We start from the raw sequence: 14,410 nt of genomic DNA, 5'->3' as shown, positions 1-14,410 counted from the left end.
CTTTTTGTTGAAATCCCCGACTCCAACAACTAATTCGCTAATATCTCCATCACACAATAAGATGCAGCCATCAAAAGCCCTCAAAGTGTTCCCCAGATACTAATTTCTCATTTCCACTCACTAAAATAACAATAAACGACTTAACTGAGCTGATGAACGGAGATGAATTTGGAAACACACGAAGTGATGTCTTCACAGGTAACCGCCGGGACTAGAGGAGAGAGGAAGGGGGAGCACCTGCGCAGGGTTTAGCTGGTGCATGCGCACTAGGCACTTCCACCTTATGGTTTGCTATTTTATTACGCCTACACCGATACCTTTGGTAGAATTATTGATGCATAGGTGAAAAGAGCAGAATTTTATCATACATACTCAGCCTACTCTACGGATTATGAGTTAAAATAGGCAATACTGTCAAAGGCTGAGACGGACGACGTCGCTGGGCGGGGCAGGCAATCTCACACCAGGTATGCAGTAGGCCGCATCACCTGCTCAGGGAAGCTTCCTTATGTCTCTCCCTTGGTTATTCATTTTTCTTACTGTTATTCGTTTTCCTTACTACACCTGACTGTTGTTTTGTACGCTATTTATATCATTAAAAAATAGATTTAGTTTACATCAGTAACACACAGGATAAATGTAGAATGAAATGTAGAGAACTAGACTTTAGATTACCTAGATGGCTACGAAGGCAGGCCAGACCAGGGATCAAACGCGCATGCGCACCAAAACGTTTCACCTCCTCCCCTTGCGAGAGGAGCAGGGTGACAAGGTGGAGGACATGCACGTGGCAGGAGGGAGGGGAGGAGGGTTGTACATGAAGGTGGATTAGGGGAGACAGTAATCAAGAAACTGAACCTGGGATGAGAGAGACTGAGAAAAGTAAGGAAATGAATGAGAATGAGAGGGACTGAGAGGGTGTTTGTAACTGAGGAGCTGAAGGTGAGGCAAGGGGGAAGTGATGAGATGATGATGATGATGATGATGATGATGATGATGATGATGATGAGGAGGAGGAGGAGGAGGAGGATGACGATAATAACGAACATGATAGTGATACTGATAATGGGCGAAAGTTATGAGGTGATAATGATGAAGACGATAATGATGATGATGATGATGCTTCACAAACACGGACATCAAGGCCAAAACTCAAGTCCCTATCCATTTCCACCAACAAACATTTCCCAGACTCAATCATTCTGCCTCATTTCCCCTCCATTACTCATTCATCTCCTCCTCCATCATCTTCAATTCACCAGCTCCCCTTCTCACTTCCTCCTGTTTCAGAATACAGTATTTTCCAGACTCTGTCCTCTCCCTCTCCTTACCTTCTCATTTCTTATTCATCTCCTTACCCGACGTCTCACTTCCTACAGTCTCTCATTCTCCTCTCTCGTATCTCCCTTCTTTGCCTCTTTCTCCTCTCGCGTTCTTTCCTCTCCCCTTTCTCTCTCTCCTTTCCTTGTCTCTATCGTTCTCTTCTTCACTATCGTTCACTTCCTTCTTCATTTCATTCCTTCTCTTCCTTCTTCACCTCTTTCCTTCTCTTCCCCCCTTTCGTTCGTTCGTCCGTCTCTCTCTCTCTCTCTCTCTCTCTCTCTCTCTCGTTCATAAACTCATTTGACAAGATATTCGCTTGTTTCCTTCCTTCTGCTATTATTCTCGGTTCTTCTTGTTATTCTCTTCAGTTCTCCTTTCTCTATGTCATTCCTTTTCATCGTCTTCCTTCCCTTCCACCTTCTCTTCCTTTGCCAATTTCTCCTCATTCATTCTTACCCATACTCCTTCCTTGTCTTCCTCTCTCGACTTCTTTTCTCCTTTCCTCCCTCCTCCCTTCCCTCCCACTCACTCTCTCTCCGCTGTTTCCTGATGGTATACAAGGGAGTTCCTGTTATGAGCCATTTGGTCCAAGGGAATTTACTTCATGATCCTACTGATGGAGAGGGTGAGGGCCAGACCGAAGGCGAAAAAACGATGAAGGGATTCGCGAGGGAAGAGGGATGAGGAAAGTGAAGGAAGATTGGCGATGAAAGGTGAAGGAAAACTGGTAATAATACGCGAAAACAAATTAAGGGAAGGGGAAAAGAAAAATGTACTAATAATCAAAGTAGAAGAGAGGTTAGGTTAGTGAGAAGAGAACATATTAGTGTATGATAGGAAAGAAACTGGTGTCATGTGTGTCAGACTGAAAGAAAATTATTATGCTATGATGTGCACGAAACAAGGCGAGAAAGAAAGGAAACTGACGAAAACAGACAGGGTGCAAATGGAAAAGGACGATAGAAAGAAAAAGAAATGGAACAGAGGACAGGCCACCAGGGAGTATGGCAGGAAAAAAAGTAATACACAACAGTAAAACACACGGGCTGAGCTCTTGCGTTAAAAAAAAAAAAAAAAAAAAAAAAAAATTGTTCTTTAATTTAACGTCATGATTTTTTCTGGACCAACTATACGCATTTACAGAAATGTTATGGTGAAGACACAACATTTTCTGCTCGATTTCGACCCTCTACAGGTATTGTGTTTATTGTTAAGAGTCAACATTTTGGGCTGTACCTGAACCCATTCCTGGAATGAAGATGCTAAGTCAAGCGGATTACGTTGCATCTTTACAGTGTGTGTGGGTTTAATTCTCCCATTAAAAACTATAACTGTGGCACCGGGCACTGCTTTGGGAGTGGTCGCTTAACTCGTTGTCGGGATGCCTCGTGAACTGACAGACCAACACACACTAGGCTGCAATATTAACTCCTTTAACCCGAGCATGTTTTGTTCAATTATAGTCTGGCTGCTACAAAACAATTTTATACAGTTCAAGTGAAAATAATAAAACGGGAGAGATGAAATATAGCCTTCATTAACACCTTCACTATAAGAAATTTCCCTTAATAATAATATAATTCTCTAGGTGATATGATTAAAATAAAGACGGCATCAGATTGAACATGTCCATGACAGATAAACTATACTCTTTTTACTCTAACTTGGCCCAGATTTTCATTCTTTTGCTGTTGATTTCACGCTGGTCAGGGGCGGAAACAGACACTACAGTGGCTCTACATCCCTTCCACAATACTTCATGATTACCACCACATCTTATGTCAGACTGAGTGATGTCAATTTTCGGTCAGGTTGAGTACAAAGCGTAATTGTTTTTCATCATTTGTGCATTTTATTAACCTGTTTATGTTTATATCATGATCTAAAAAATGATGAAATTCCAAGGCGGTATCTGGAAAGCTTTATATATTTAACATTAATTGCAGCAGAAAATAAATGCCGGCTGGATGCTGCACTATCACCAATTATATAATAAGTTCATGCCCATTACTGAGACGTATCCACTACTGACCTTTTATTTCTTTATCTTTTACTCTTAGGCTCCTATGACTCTCTCTCTCTCTCTCTCTCTCTCTCTCTCTCTCTCAATGAAATCGTTTGACAATAGTTGAAATAAATACTAGGATTGTTCCGACCATGAGAGGGTAATGGTTTCAGTATTAACATTCTCAGTCCCACAGGACTCACTTTCAACTGAATATCATCGCCTGTCGTTAACTGACACGTAACAGCAGGGAAGACGCTGTTATGGAAAGGTTAATAAATCAAGGTGACCCAATTGCAACCATCCTGCCAAGTTTTATCGAAATCCTTTTTCCAGTTTGGGCTGCGCCACGTTCCCCCGCCCCCCACACACATTTATCTAAATCATCTTTATTCTCTTCAGTAATACCTTTGCCACCATCCAACTTTTCATAAATATACCACAGTTTTCTTAGTGACGATATAGGATACTATCTTGATTAACGCCTTCAAGTACAAGTACGACTCTACGAACACGTACTTACCACAGAGGATATATAATTCATTAGGAAAGTTCACGGACAGACGGGACTTAATACTTGTTCAGGCCACTGTAATTAAAGTGACTCTTATAGAACACACTGATCAACCTGAATATTATGACGTGCTTTTCATTGTGCTTTTGTCTATGTGGGAAAATTACAGTATACTCAGCTTGGAGTGACGTCTGGCAGAGAAGCGATTACAAACTCTATCATCCCATTTACTGAGAGAGAGAGAGAGAGAGAGAGAGAGAGAGAGAGAGAGAGAGAGAGAGAGAGAGAGAGATACCCCTTATCTGAACAATATTGCCTACCTGAACACCACTGCCTTATCAGGAACAAGAATAAGCGTCCTGGTACTGCAGGGGTTAATGGTATTTCCTGCCTTATCAGCAACAAGAATAAGCGTCCTGGTACTGCAGGGGTTAATGGTATTTCCTAAGTGGCAGCAATAATAACTTCACGTAACTTACAGTACTAATTACCACTTGACGCTCCAGTAACCAACGAGTACACACAAGTTTACCTGTGGACGGAATTTCGAGGCTATACTTATAATGGAATGAGGGAATGGAGCGAGAGATTGACTAGGAGAGTGTATGAGAGTGAAGAATATGGGAGGAGGAGAGGGAGACCAAGATCGAGATGGAAAGATAAGGTGGGAGAATGAGAGGTTAACCAGGTGTGTGTACAAAGTGTGGTGAGTGGGAGGAGGAGATGGGGAGTAAACCAGAGAACGAGGTGAAGAGATATGGTGCGCCAGTAGGCTATATACGAGAGGGTGGTGTGTCGTGCCAACAGTGGTCGTTACTGAGGAAAATCAATAATACAGGTTTCTTAATCAAGGCTAGCCCCTCACAGGATGCAACGTCAGGCAATAAACAGACTAACACAGACAGAGAGAGAGAGAGACAAGATTACCCAGTTCACAAACATGATCTATTTCAGATGGATCTATTTAGCTTTGGAGAGTCTTTTCTAAATACAGGGTTTAGATACAGCATTCATTATCCATTTCACTATAAGAGCTTTCCTTTAATTTGCACAGTCACGCAAGTCAGATGTCAAAAGAAAAAGTCCTTACAGCATGATATACAATAGCTAGCTATTAAATCCAGAGCAGGATGTTTTGCAATGACCTTCTCAGTACTAAAACTTGGTATACAGATTTGCTGAAACGTTTGACTTCTAAACTGGAACTTGACTCACACACCTGACCGCTAAACTTTAATGGAATGTCTGAACCCCGGGACTAGTGTGTGAGAGCAGATGGGGAGGTGGGTGTCACTGGGTAGTGTATGATGTCCACTATTCACCAGCAAAGACCAAACCACCTCAGAAATATAACAAATGAATCAACAGGTTTACACAGCCTGACTAATGGGGTGTGTGAGCCTCGAGACCAGCGTGAGAGCAGGTGGGGAGGTGGTGGAGGTGACGGAGTAATGCATCAGTCCATTATTCAACAGGAGAGGCCAATACCCCTTCAATATTACAAATGAATCACAACCTGACTAATGGGATGTGTGAGCCTCGGGAGCAGGTGGGGAGGTGATGGAGGTGACGGAGAAGCGTACGATGTTCATTATTCATTTGACTTAGTATAAATACCCAAATACCAATATAACTTTACAAAATAATATAACACATAAATCACTAGGCTTCTGCGTAGGGTGGTTAACAGACCAAAATTGGTGAAGCTGTGGTGACCGGGTATTATAAAATGGTGGTCAATAATTAATGCGTATTAAAACCATTGCAAACAAGTATATCTTTAATCCCGTTCGCCATATTGACACTTTCTTCCTACTACTACCAAACCACTTTAATCAGTGTAAGGAAGACTTCTTGTAGTGAATGCGTTAATGGAGGGTATAACTGAACACTTCCAGTTAGGAAAATTTTTTCCTAAGGTAAATACAGCTGACTGGTGGTTGCAAGTACAGAGATAATACTACTACGCAGATGCGGGAGCATCGTGCCCTAACATGGGGCTTCATTACAGTCTACGGAAATGGGGCACCTCCGTTCACGAGACGCTACAAAGGAATGAAAATACTTTCATTCCTCGTTAAGTAAAATTCGTCACAGGCGTTGACTGCTAACAATGTAAGGAATTTACAATTAACCTTGATAAACTACAGCTCGCTGCGTTTCACCAACACCCATATTTTTTACCTGAGTGACTCTCATTACGTACAATGCTCGTACATATTCCATGTTCAGGCAGAGGCACGTTCCCACTACCACTGCCTTAACCCTTTGGCTGCCATACACCAGCTTTGTATTTCATCCCCGCTAACGTAAGGCGATAATTTTCATTCTCTTCTTATAAACCCATCGTTCAAGAAGGTTACAAAAGACAGTAGGCTATATTAATGACCGATGTGACCCAGGAACAATTTTATTCCAGCTGACGCCAAAAGATCTATTCATCTAATAGAAAATGTACAGTGAAAGGGCCAACCTGTGGGGTGCTTCAGGCAGATATTCTCGCCAGTTTAGGAGGTTCCCTAGCACCTCTTCCTTAGCGATTTACTTTTAGATCTGGCTGGTTAATATCCTTTTCTACGCTACGTCTGTTAAGTGAGGCAATATTGGAAGGACTGATATAACACAAAGGAGAAACAGTGGGTATAATAAGCAAAATCGATCGCTTAAGAAACTGTGTCAGGGTGCATCTATAATCGACGAAAATACGGGCCTCAAAGCACTTCAACATTCATTACAATAGACTACTCAACCAAACAGCCTTACAAGAAAGACCAGACATCCCATAACGAAAATTTACACGATGTTGTTCTATGACTAATGAGAAGCGTTCTGCATTAAAACAAAGAAGTTTCACTTGTTTATCTGCATCAACGGCTTATCTCTTATCAGTATGTCTGTCTGTCTGTCTACACCTATATATTGTCCATCGATCTTCACTTACCGATCTGTTTCTCTCTACCTGTTTAATTATGTACCTATTCATCAAGCTAAGCTGCCTGCCTACATACCTACTTATCTACCTATCTATTGGTCTCTGTCTCTGCCTACTTATATACATGTGTTAGTCTATCTAGAGCATCATGACAAAGACTGAGATGGCGGCAGGACCTGATAGGGAGGGAGGGAGGTACAGGCAATAGGCAATAACTAAGGGACGGGTAACTCACTGTGACAGGAAGTTAAACGAGAGAGGGGAAGGGGGAAGGAGGTAGGAAGGAAAGAGGGGAAGGGGGAAGGAGGTAGGAAGGAAAGAGTGGAATGATGGAGGAAACTGGCGGGGAGAGAAGGAGGGAAGAGACTGAAGAAAAAGTGGAGGAATAAGTGAAATGAAGACGAAGGGGAGCTGCAAGGCTTGGTGGATGAGTTTGAGAGTGTGTGTAAGAAACGGAATCTAAAGGTGAATGTAGGGAAGAAGTAAAGTGATGGTCTTTGAGAGAGGTGAAGTCAGTGAATGTACAGCGAGGTTGGATGGTGAGGAATTGGAAAATGTGAGTACGTTTAAGTACTTGGGTAGTGTGATGAGTAAGGATGGAGGTTTGGAGGGTGAAGTGCTTGAAAGGGTACAGCAGGGAAGAAAGGTTGCTGGTTCTTTGAAAGCAGTAATAAGAAACAGGGAAGTGAGCATGGAAGTGAAAAAGTTACTACATGGCAGTATTGTGATACCAACTCTAACGTACGGAAGTGAAGCTTGGACGTTGTTGGAAGGACACAAGTCAAGAGTGAGAGCAGTGGAAATGAGTTAAAGAGGAGCCTGTGGAGTCACATGGAGAGAGAGGCTGACGAATGAGGATATAAAGGAGCGCTGTGGTGTTGATGTGGATGTGATAGGAAGCGTTATGGGGAACACACTGAGGTGGTTTGGCCATGTGGAGAGGATGGAGGGTGAAAGACTGACGAAGAGAGTGTATGTGAGTGAGGTGGAGGGGGGAAGAGGGAGGGGGAGGCCGAGGATGAGATGGAGGGATGAGGTGGAGAGGTATATGAGAGAGGGGGGTGTGAGTTGGGAGCAGGGCAGTGAAATGGCGGGGGACAGGGCGACTTGGAGGCGATTTGTTTGTGGCCACCCCAAACGGGATTGAGGCGTTTGGCAATAGATAGATAGAGGAGGAGAGGAGGAGGAAAGTGTGAGGTGAGGAAGGAGGAGAGGGGGGTAAAATGAGTGGAACAGAGAGGAGAGAGAGATATGAATGGATGGGGCATGGAGAAAAAGGAAGGTGGAATGGAGGAGGAGAGGGAATACGAGAACGGAGGAGGGGGGAGGGAGAGAGGAGATAGAGAAAAAAAAAACAAGAAGCACGGGAAGAATGCGTGCCGCGTGAAGGAAACAAGAAGAGTAAGAAGGCATGGAGTGAGCATGCTTAGAGAAGGCATAGAGAGAAGGCATGATGAGAGAAGATATAGAGAGAGAAGGCATGGAGAGAGAGAATGCACTGAGAAGGCATGGACTGAGAAGGCATGGACAGAGAAGGCATGGAGAGAAAGAAGGCAACAAGAAAAAAAAAACACTAATGAGGTATGAAAAGAGAAGGCTATTAAAGTTCGAAAATGAAACAGGACGTCACAAAAAAAAAAAAATGAGTTACTGCAACACCTTATTTATGTGGTGAGGACCAAGAGAGGCCTTATTGACACACACACACACACACACACACACACACACACACACACACACACAAACGTGAGCGCATAGCCTACACACGCACGCATGCACGAACAAGCCCACGTGGGCGCATACACACGCTCTCTCACGCTCTCTCTCTCTCACACACACAATATTAATACAGGGACAAATCATATCCGAGCGGTGATAAAAATGTCTTTCAATATTCACCGTACTATGACACTCACCGTTGCATCTCCAGGGGATGTAGGCACAGCCACTAAACTGAAGGTGTTCATAAATCTTTTCCTGGATGCAGCGGGGTTCGAGCCCTGGATGCTTGCCGCTGCTGATCAAACGCCCGTCACTCGTCCACCACGTCACTCAAACTGAAGCAGCCTATTTTGTTGCTGCTAAGTCCATCACGCAAGCAGGTTTTTTGTTGTTAAGTCTATCACGCAAGCAGCTTGTTTCAGCTGAACAAAATATCTTATCCTTAGCTAGAGCAAAGTTACTGAAAAATAAAATCGCGATTGTAACTAGTGTTATCAATTACATATCTGAGGAAATCTGTCAGTGCTCTGCGCGCTAACTGCACTGTAATATTAGCCAACAGATACTGGCCTTCCTCATTCCCAGTTCTCCTCCTCCCCCCTTCCCCTTCCCACTCCTCCTCCCAGACAAGCACGTGGCCACCCCGACATCCCCCTCCCTGCCTCTCCAGTGCTTCGAATTCACGCTTCGCAGCTTAGGGTTCACACACTGAGAAAAGTAGGGATTACCAGCGATGTATGTTAACCAATGCAACACGAGAACGTCATTTTTATCACTGTGTTGTTGCTATCAGACCATTTTATTACAGTTAAGAGCCGGTTTATAGGATCAGTGGGGCTCCTGTGGCGTCCGAACACATAACTCATCAGTTTCGAAGCATGAAGAAGAGACATAATTAAATGTGGATCAGAAACATGGATGATGCTCCAGTTCATCACGTCTACAAGTTCATTTCCCACTCATTCTTCATTACTATAATTCCAAGATCAAAAGTATCCAATGGTTGTATGGATGGGCCTTAAGACAGCACCTCATTACTGAAGGAGTTAATGAAGACTATACATTTTCTCCAGTTCGAAAACTCTCTTCTGGAATGAATGAAATTGTATGCAGATAGCAAGAGTATAATGAAAGGACGCCACTGCATTGAAAAGGTTTTAAGGCTTTAGGAAAGACAACTGTACCGTACCTATCCACTCACCTACTATCTATCCACCCGTCCACGTACACACCCACTCATCTACTCACCTTCATACATACGGTACCCAGTAACCTATCAACACACCTGCCCACCAACCCACCCACTAATCTACAGTCCCAACTCACCTATTACCCTCCCACCCAAGTAGCTATTCACTTTTTACTTACTTTCCCACTCACTCTTTCACTACCAAACTCACCCACCAACATACCAAGCTACCTACGTAAAACGAGTATGCGTGACCATCTACTCATCACATAGGCACCTTCTCTTTGACATATGTACTGTATACCCTGTGTGATTGACCTGTGCAGCTGAGATGTATTGGGAGAGTAGGGTGTGTTTGTTTCGCGGCTGCTGATTGGCCGCCGATGATATAAATCTACAACTCTTCTTATTTTAACGCATACCGGTATGTATTCATATTTTTAAATTCCCTGCAATATAAGAAGCCAGTTTAAATATGGAACAATGTCCGAAGATAAAGAGGTCAAAATTAGCCGATAAGTTTACTGTTCTCAAGGAAAATGAAAGTTGTTTATAAATTTTATAAAATGATGAGTGACGTTTCAAGTAAATTATCCACCCATGGTGTACACCCGCGTCCGCATATTGCACTGCATCCACCCACGGTGTACACCTATGTCCGCATGTTGCACTATAATATCCACCCACAGTATACACCTACGTCCGCATGCTGCACTATAATATTCACCCACAGAATTCACCTACGTCCGCATGTTGTACTATAATATCCACCCACGGTGTACACCTACGTCCGCATGTTGTACTATAATATCCATCCACAGTATATACCTACGTTCGCATGGTGTACTATAATATCCACCCACGGTGTACCTTCGTCCGCATGTTGCACTATAATATCCATCCACGGTGTACACCCACGTCCGCATGTTGCATTGTAATATCCACCCACGGTGTACACCTACGTCCGCATGTTGCATTATAATATCCATCCACAGTGTACACCCACGTCCGCATGTTACACTATAATATCCATCCACGGTGTACACCCACGTCCGCATGTTGCACTATAATATCCATCCACGGTGTACACCTACGTCCGCATGTTGCACTATAATATCCATCCACGGTGTACACCTACGTCCGCATGTTGCATTATGTTATCCATCCACGGTGTACACCCACGTCCGCATGTTGCACTATAATATCCATCCACGGTGTGCACACGATAAAATAAAGTATCGGTGGACATTTGGCCCGAAACAATTTGACGCCAAGGCCTACTGACTCTAGAAATGTTTGATGATTTTTCCCCCTTGTTGTTAAACATGCTTACATAAGTATGTCATATATAGGTTTCATATGACAATTTATGGCTGATATTGTTAGTGGATGCATATTCACATAGTAATCAACTTTCAAAGTACCACACAAGCAATACTGATCATTTCGGATATCATCGTACCCCTCTTGCGCGATACCATTTTTTACCGTGTGTACACCCACGTCCGCAAGTTGCACTGCATCCACCCACGGTGTGCAGCTACAGTACGTCCGCATCCTGCACTATAATATTCACCCATGGTGTACACCTACGTCCGCATGTTGCACTATAATATCCACCCACGGTGTACACCCACGTCCGCATGTTGCACTACATCCACCCACGGTGTACAGCTACGTCCGCATGTTGCACTATAATATCCACCCACGGTGTACACTTACGTCCGCATGTTGTACTATAATATCCACCCACGCTGTACATGTGCGTCCGCATGTTGCAATATAATATTCACCCACGGTGTACACCCACGTCCGCATGTTGCACTCCATCCACCCACGGTGTACATCTACGTCCGCATGTTGCACTATAATATCCACCCACGGTGTACACCTACGTCCGCATGTTGCACTGCAATATCCACCCACGGTGCACACTACGTCCGCATGTTGCACTATAATGTCCACCCACGGTGTACACCTTCGTCTGCATGTTGCACTATAAAATCCACCCACGGTGTACACCTACGTCCGCATGTTGCACTATAATATCCATCCACGGTGTACACTTACGTCCGCATGTTGTACTATAATATCCACCCACGGTGTTCATGTGCGTCCGCATGTTGCACTATAATATTCACTCACGGTGTACACCCACGTCCGCATGTTGCACTGCATCCACCCACGGTGTATATCTACGTCCGCATGTTGCACTATAATATCCACCCACGGTGTACACCTACGTCTGCATGTTGTAATACATGGCTGTATTTACTTCAATGACAACATCGGCGGCCAATCAGCAGCCACGAATCAAACATACCCTACTTGCCTCATACATCTCAGCTGCACTGGTCAATCAAGTAGACTATAGTAACTAATCTGCCTACTCTCCCACCTATGTGCACACCTTACATCTCCATAGCTAGTTAATCACTTACCCATCTAACAGCTTATCTGGCTATCCATCCACCAACGTACCCACCTCCCTACCCACCTACGACATTAACTGCACACCATCAACAGTAACCATCCACCTTCATGGTTAGTCACATTAGTATTCGATCTCGTGATTTTTCAGCTTCAAAACAAAACTAGTTGTTTTAAGAAAAGGAGGATACAACTGATAATAGCTTGCGTATATCGATAACAACCAATATCATAATGCCACTGTTAATATGTACGGGTCCTAAGCTAGATTGGTGAACAGACAAGGAAAGTAAGCTCCAAATGTTGGGGTTACTTCCACCAAGTCAGAAGGTAGGAGGGAGACAGGGGAAGAATCAGTTGGTGAGGAAGTGAATTTTAGTTGAAGGAATAGGCGTCGGGGCTTAACCCAACATGCGTGGGCAGTTATTTTTGGGCAGTTGCACTGAGCAGGGGACAACACAAACATACAAGAATGGTGAACAGACAAGGAAAGTAAGCTCCCAAACATTCCCCCGGAATACGACACGCAACCATCGACTTAACATCCGGGTACCTATTTTTAGTTCTAAGTATGAACAGGCTAGGGCAAAGGAGACCGTGCCTAAAGGTCTCGTGGTCGACCCGGGAATCGAACCCGGGAACTCTCGCTTGCGAGGCGAGTGTGCTACCGTTACACCATCGTCCACCCCAAGCTAGACTGCAAGGCAAGATGGTTTTATTCATCTTTCTAAACCCCTTCTCGCACCCCCTTCCCTCTGCAATTTATGTCCCCTCCTCTCCCTTTCTCTGGCAATTCATTTCCCTACACTCCTCCTCCTCGTGATTCCCATGCGCCTCCATCCCTCCTTCCTATCCGACTTACTCCACTCCTTCGCTTTCCTATCCGACTCCACTCACTCATCTCACCCTTTCATCCCTCTCCACCCTCTTCTCCTCCATCCCTGTCCCTCTATCTGTTCTCCTTCCCCTCCCCATCCCTTTTGCCCCCACCCACTACCTCCCCATGTTTCTATCCCCTCTTCTTGGACAGCCATAGATGCTGTCCTGGATTAAGAGTGAGGGAGAGGGGTAGTAGGAAAGAAGCTTTTGTGTGTGTGTGTGTGTGTGTGTGTGTGTGTGTGTGTGTGTGTGTGTGTGTGTGTGTGTGTCTGTGTCTGTGTGACTAATAGCCTATATAATACCGTAGCTATTAAATTTCTTGGCCAAATTCAGAAACTGTGTTCTTTCCTTATCCTTGCATATTTGATATTTTTTCAGTTCCTTATCGTGGTCTCAAGTGTATATTTCATTTACATTATTACGCAAAATATAATGAAATAGAAAAATTGGTAACTCCTGTGTCTCTTTATGAATAGTGGCAGTTTATCACTTTTGATCACCAATTATTTGAGTGGTAATTAATCTGATGGCAAAGGTAAATCGATACAAACGACCTTATTTCCACTCGTTTAAGTATTCCTGATGAAAGTACTTTTATCCCATATAATCATCATCATCATCAGCGGCAGCATCCTATTTGCTACTGATTCCTGTTCTGTTCATCATCATCATCATCTCATTAATTCCTGTTCTGTCCGCGGTCTTTCATCATCATCACCATCACCGTCCTCATGTCATTATTTCCTGTTCTGCCTGCTATCTTTCATCATCACCATCATCATCATTTAGCTATTTCCTGTTGTGCCCGCTATCTTTCACCACTACCACCATCATCATCATCATCAAATTTCCCATTTATTCCTTTTGTATCCTATTAATTCCTCTTCTCTCGTCATCATCATCCTATTTGCCAATAACTCCTGTTCTCTCCGGTATTTTAATAAACACAATCCTATGGTAGCATTCCCGTAGGCATCAGGGAGCTTATTGCAACCTATGCATTTATACTGTACATTACACATTAATGCTTATTTTCATGTTATTCTCTCGCTAAATTCCTATACGCTATATTGCACAGGTACCATACAAAGGACACCAGCATGGTACATCCAGACATAAACACATCAGGAAGAGGTGCTGGGCAGCCTCCTAACCTGGCCAGAACTACGGACCCCACACTGCTGTACCCAGCATCACTGCACTGTTTGCACCTTAACTTGGCTAAAGATTGGCCTCATTTTGCTGCGTATTTCACGTGGCCCAGTGGAAGAAAATGGCAATTCTGTGGCTCTACAGCCTATCCATAGCATTTCTTCATGACTAGTACTGTATTCGAGTGTTGTTATACCTCAGCATTCAAGATGGAGAGATGGCAATTTTAATTTTAGGTCAAGTCAGAGTAAAAGAAATATAGGC

General features: G+C 43.7%; 1 non-coding gene across 1 annotated transcript; it reads right to left on the bottom strand.

The window, feature by feature from the left end:
- Nucleotides 1–12,728: 12,728 nt before the first annotated feature.
- Nucleotides 12,729–12,802, bottom strand: TRNAA-CGC (transfer RNA alanine (anticodon CGC)). Its single transcript has one exon. It is a non-coding gene; the product is annotated as a tRNA-Ala (tRNA).
- Nucleotides 12,803–14,410: the final 1,608 nt, after the last annotated feature.

The sequence above is a fragment of the Coenobita brevimanus genome, chromosome 97 (genome assembly GCF_032717465.1).
Source record: "Coenobita brevimanus isolate Jiangsu-jjx chromosome 97, ASM3271746v2, whole genome shotgun sequence".
NCBI lineage: Eukaryota > Metazoa > Arthropoda > Malacostraca > Decapoda > Coenobitidae > Coenobita > Coenobita brevimanus.
This window is presented reverse-complemented; position numbering and strand designations above follow the sequence as displayed.